General features: G+C 39.4%; 1 pseudogene; it reads right to left on the bottom strand.

The window, feature by feature from the left end:
• Positions 1–4,819: 4,819 nt before the first annotated feature.
• LOC100397702 (serine/threonine-protein phosphatase PP1-gamma catalytic subunit pseudogene) lies at positions 4,820–5,964 on the bottom strand (annotated as a pseudogene).
• Positions 5,965–6,014: the final 50 nt, after the last annotated feature.

Genomic DNA, 6,014 nt, shown 5'->3' on the forward strand with positions numbered 1-6,014 from the left:
GATGGTTCACAAGACTGAGTGAAACAGATCATTACATAAATTCTAAGCCCCTTCCCCCAGCCCCCAATCATCCGAATGGACTTCCTCCTCAGCCAGGGCTTTTAAAATTTAATCTGAAAGACTGGTTCAGGCCATAAGGGGAAGTGAAGGCCAAACAGACCTCATCCCTCTCCTGCATTAACATCAACACAGACTTTACGTCTGAAACATTTTACGACCTCTTTTCTCTGAAGCCTGCTACTCTACCCAGATGCTTCATCTGCATGATAAAACATTGGTCTCCACAACTTCTTATCTTAACCCAGATACTTCTTTCTTTAATCCCAGTTTTTTGGACAAACTCAATCAATTGTCAACCAGAAAATGTTTAAATTGACCTATAGCCTGGAACCACCCTCCCCCTCTTTGAGTTGTCTGGCCTTTCGGGATCAAATCAATTTATTTATTTATTTTGATACTGAATCTTGCTCTATTGCCCAGGCTGGAGTGCAGTGGCACGATCTCAGCTTACTGCAACCTCTGCCTCCTGGGTTTAAGCGACTCTTGTGCCTCTGCCTCCCAAGTAGCAGGGATTACAGGCACCCACCACCATCCTGGCTAATTTTTATATTTTTAGTAGAGACGGGGTTTCACCGTATCGGCAGGTGGTCTCAAATTCTTGACCTCAAGTGATCTGCCCGCCTCGGCCTTCCAAAGTGCTGGAATTACAAGCATGAGCCACTACACCTGGCCCAAACCAATTTATTTCTTAAATGAACTTAACTTGATGTCTCATGCCTTCTTCTAATGTATTAAATCAAGCTGCACCTCAATCTCCTTGGGTACATGTTCTCAAGACCTCCTGAAGGCTGTGTCACTGGCCATGCTCACACATATTTGGCTCATAATAAATCTCTTCATATATTTTAGACAGTTTGACTCTTCTCATCGACAATAATTTGCCACCCAACATGGGGCCTTAGAGAAGACTCAGTATCCCAAAGGAGTTGTGTGAATTCAGAGCTAGGATACCAGGAGGGCTCACTGAAGCCTCCCAGACTTTGAGCTTCTCTCCTGATGGAACTGGTAAGTCCTCCTGAGCCCCAGACCTTCCTTTGGTTGATAGTCCTTGGTTTATTCTGAGCTGGTTTTTCTCCTAGGAAGTTGTTAAGGATTCTAATTCTAGTTCACAGATGCATTCTAAAGAGTTTTCTCTGTTGCTTTTTCTCCCAAAATTAATCTTGGTTCAGCTTGCCTGCACATTCGTGTGAGGAACTGAACGGTTGTTTTAATAGGTAAATGAGAGTCTGAGTTTTCTCAGCTCCTAAGAGAAAAGACATTTGCTCCTCCCAGCCAAAAGGCACCTCTGGGTGACTGGGGGCCTTGCAGTGTAGTGGGAAATCAGAGATCTGGAGAGATCAGTGGGGTTGCAGGAGGATTTTATTCAACGTAATCATGAGCTCAGCAGAATCACTTCCTAATTCTGAGCAAAGGGTAAAGAAAATGGGGTGCCTTTTGCACCTAGGTGATACGGATGACAAAGCAGGAAGCAGATTTACAGAAGCCAGAATAAAGAACAGTTTATTAACTTGTGACATGTCTTGTGATATACTTTACATTTAAAAAGTAACATCTTGAGAAACACATTCTGCAGTTTTGAGATTATCTGCTTTGTGACCTTGCAGCTAGTCAGTAAGAAAAACAGGAATTTCTAGATGCCTGGGAACTTTCCTAAGAATGTGGGGAAGATGGATAAGGTTAAATGGTTTACAGGAAAGCAGTTAATATTCTGCCTCCAACAGAGCTGGAGAGGTATTGTATTAAACAGCACACAACACAGCAAAATTTACTTTATTATGTAGCACCTATAAATTATAAGGTTTTGTTTTACTATTATTGCTATTGTTTAATTCCCTTCTTCAGGGGGAGTGTCTGGGGGGGGTTGACATCCTATGACATGCAGCGGCCCTACAGGGAAATCCCCAACAAAAATTTTAAAAATGGCTTGTCCAGGAAATGCACATAAGACTGATCATCCAGCATTTTGACCCTTCTCAGAAGTAATAGACCTCTGGAGAAAGAAACCGTCACATGTAAAATGGTGGAAATGACTCAGAGCCTGTACACCATAGAGTTCCTAAGTTCTCTTCTCTATATTCTTTTCTGCTGGCTTTAAATCTGCTTTTATTTTTCTACTGAGATAAAAACCACTGTTTGGATCTTACCTTTTTTTTTTTTTTTGCAAGCTGGTGAATTTATATTTATCTCATGCTAAAGTTCTAAAGTAAAAGCTATAGGATCCGTGTGTGTGTGTGTGTGTGTGTGCACGTGCATGCACACGCACTTGAGTGTATGTGTGTATTTAAAAGGATTTTATAATAGACTACTATAATTTTATGTTTAATTGGCAAATTAAATCCATTTTAATTTCCCTCTAGCACAGCAGACTGTCTCTTGGTACTCTGAGATGTAAATTTTGCTATCTGATTTTTCACCTAAGAGTTGTTTCCTTTAATGTAGAACTATTTAGCTGACAACTACTTAAGGTGATGAAACTGGTTATCCAGAATTTAAAAGTCTAAGGAAAAAAGAGATCTTACAAATGTATAAGATGTACTTCTATCGCCATGCCTAATACATCTATGTATTTATGTGTTGTGTACACAATATTTCACTACTAAAATATGTAAAAGAGCTCTAATTAGCTTAAATAAAAATAAAAGCACTTAAATACTTTATTTAAAAAATACTAGTCAAATGCTTTTCAAGTTCATGTTACAAGTAAAATATTTAATAAGCCATCTTTTATATTATTGGTCAAATGTTAGAAATGTTCTAAGAATTGTTAGTGTTTTTGTTTGCATTTATTGGTCAAATGGCTTCATGTTTATTCTTTCAGAATACTATAAAATTAGCCATAAGGGCTATAAAACTATAAAACCCATCCCAAAATAGAATGATCTTTGCTTGTATAATTTTTTAATAAATAAGACGTGGGATATTGTTGGTTTAATGAAAACAGCTAAATCGCGAGTTATTGGTAAAAATACCTTTATATTTAATAATAGATTCTTTACTGAAGTAAACACCTGAAATTCATAGCTATAAAAATGGTTAACAGGGAAATAACTTAAATAATGACTATTACAGTTTTTGTTAATAATCCAGGTAAACAATTAAATACATTAATCAGGTAAAGGTAATGGAGTAAGTTTTGTAAACAAACTTGTCATATAATTTAGGATCTCAAGTTATTATTATTTTTTTTGTTTCCAGAGCAATTTATTCGGGAAAATCTATTCAATGCCATCAACAGGTCTCCTGTGTGTATTGTGCTGATAGACACTGAGAGGATTTAACAAGTTCATCATTTAATAAGTCTGAATTCATTTTCACCACATGGTATTGTACACGGTCATCTGTTAAAACAGATTTCTTTTTTAACAGATCTTGGTTTAAAAAAGTCGTAGATACTGTGAGTTCTGTATAAACTGGTTAGATCCTTTGTTTTAACTTATAAGTCTCAACTTCACCGCAGAATAAAGAATGTAGGCCAAAGAAAGCATAATCGGTCACTGGTATAGAACAGTATTGTTTCTATAATTTGAAGCTTTCTGAATGGACGGGTTCAGGCCTGATATAACTGTAAAAAGATTACTTAATGAATAGACTGTATGGAAATTGTACAAAATGTTATTACCTTTATTTTTATTTATTTATTTTTTTGAGACAGAGTTTCGCTCTTGTTACCCAGGCTGGAGTGCAATGGCGCGATCTCGGCTCACCGCAACCTCCGCCTCCTGGGTTCAGGCAATTCTCCTGCCTCAGCCTCCTGAGTAGCTGGGATTACAGGTACACGCCACCATGCCCAGCTAATTTTTTGTATTTTTAGTAGAGACGGGGTTTCACCATGTTGACCAGGATGGTCTCGATCTGTTGACCTCGTGATCCACCCGCCTCGGCCTCCCAAAGTGCTGGGATTACAGGCTTGAGCCACTGTGCCGGGCCTAACTTTAATCATTAGTAGCTTAAACAGCACTATATCGCTAATTGCTATTCAAAATCAAAAACGTATTTTTGAATCCCCAAGAAGGTAGCATGTGTACACAACCATACCACCTTGTACTTAGGGGTGTGTCAATACATAATTCAACAGAAACTTTGGCTTTAGGAAAGAGTCACAAATATTTAAAAGAATGGCTTTAATCGTCATTTTAAGTATATGGTAGGGAAAAGTGTGCTTTAATTAAATATACATCATATCAGTGATGCTGGCAAGGTTGAAAGTTACTCCTAATGTTGATAGCTATAAAACTAATGATAGCTATAAAAACTAGTTTGTACATAACAAGACAATTAGAGGAAAAAGCAGTCCCTTTGAAACAAAATTCTCAAATAAAAAATGTTCACAGTGGTTCGTATCAACAGTATGCATTTTATGACAAGAACATGTACAGATTCAGAGCACCCTAGGGCTCTCTTTATGTCCTAAAGAAAATGAGCATTTACATGACTATGGGTTGTACTGAATTAAAAAAAGATCAATTGTACACTTACCCCTTAGAAAGGATAAACTGTCCTGGGGTGTACAGCTTTGACACCATCATTAAAATTATTTACAAAAGGAATAGAGAATTAAAAAACAAAACACTTTTTGGAGTGAAGTCTTTCATTTGCTGTTATAACCAGCAAATGCCATTCACTAAACCAAACACGGAAGGAGGGGCCCCCACAAACACAGATCTATCTGAGCAAGCTGACCAGTACACATTACAGTCTTAAAAATAACGGTTATATACTCTATGTTACAAGTCCCAACTAGGCAGTATCAAAATGACATCTATTTTTTTACTTGTTTTGTGATCATACCCCTTGGAGGTGTTACAGGTCTCGTGGCATTTGGCTTCTTTTTCTCTGCAGGCTTTAAAATGTGAAAAGAACACATTAGTGTTTCGTCCACACTCATCATGGCACCTGCATTGTCAAACTCTCCACAATAATTGGGTGCAGAAAACAAAGTGACCAACTGCCTCTTTGCAAAACAATCATATCCATCTTCAACCACCTGATGGGCTCTACATATAAGATCCTAATCATGCTTATGGAGAAATTTTGCAACCACTTCTGCACCAAATGTGAAGGACACTCCTCTGTCATTTTCACTCCAGCCTAAGACATCTTTATCAGGGTCAGACCACAAAAAATCACGAAGAAGACCTTGATCTGGTACATCAGTTGGTCGCATAATTCGCCGAATCTGCTCCATAGATTGAAGATCTGGTCATAAACCTCCATGACAACAGAATATCTTCTCATCCACCATGGCTGCTATGGTAAGCAGTTAGAACAGTCTGTGAAAGTTTTCCATAGTTTAATGTTGTATCTTCTTTTATATTCATCATAAAATCCATAAAGTCTGTTGATGCTGGCACATTCATGGTTCCCTCTGAGAAGAAAAAAATTCTCAGGATATTTGATTTTGTAGGCCAGCAAGAGGCAGATTGTCTCCAATGACTGCTTTCCCCTGTCCACATAGTCCCCAAGAAACAGGTAGTTGCTTTCTGGTGGGAAACCACCTTACTCAAAAAGTCGCAGCAAATCATAGTATTGCACACGTATTTTGAGTGGTGCTTTAAGTTCTAGTAGGACAGGCTGACTGAGAAAGAGCTCACGAGACTTTAAGCACAGTCCTCTGATTTCATTCTCCTGAAGCTGGACGTGCTTACCAGGCTTGGACCCTCTCACTTCCAGCAACTGTTGGATGATGCTGTCAATGTTGAGTTTATCTAAATCCGCCATCGCCCTCCCACCGCTGACCCTCCCTCAGCAGCGCCACAGCCGGCTCGAGCCCAGGACTCACACCTCCTTTCCCACGGAGGAGCAGAGGCGGTGGTGGCGGCGGTGGCAGCAGCCGCGGCAGGTCCCCCTCCAACCACCCCGCTCCCTGCTTCCTCCTTCTCTCCCCACTGGAACCACGAGAAGAACAAAATGGACGCTGGCTCCTTAGCCTCGGGCGGCCCACAGATGCCCGCGGG

This window comes from Callithrix jacchus, chromosome 15, assembly GCF_049354715.1.
Source record: "Callithrix jacchus isolate 240 chromosome 15, calJac240_pri, whole genome shotgun sequence".
NCBI lineage: Eukaryota > Metazoa > Chordata > Mammalia > Primates > Cebidae > Callithrix > Callithrix jacchus.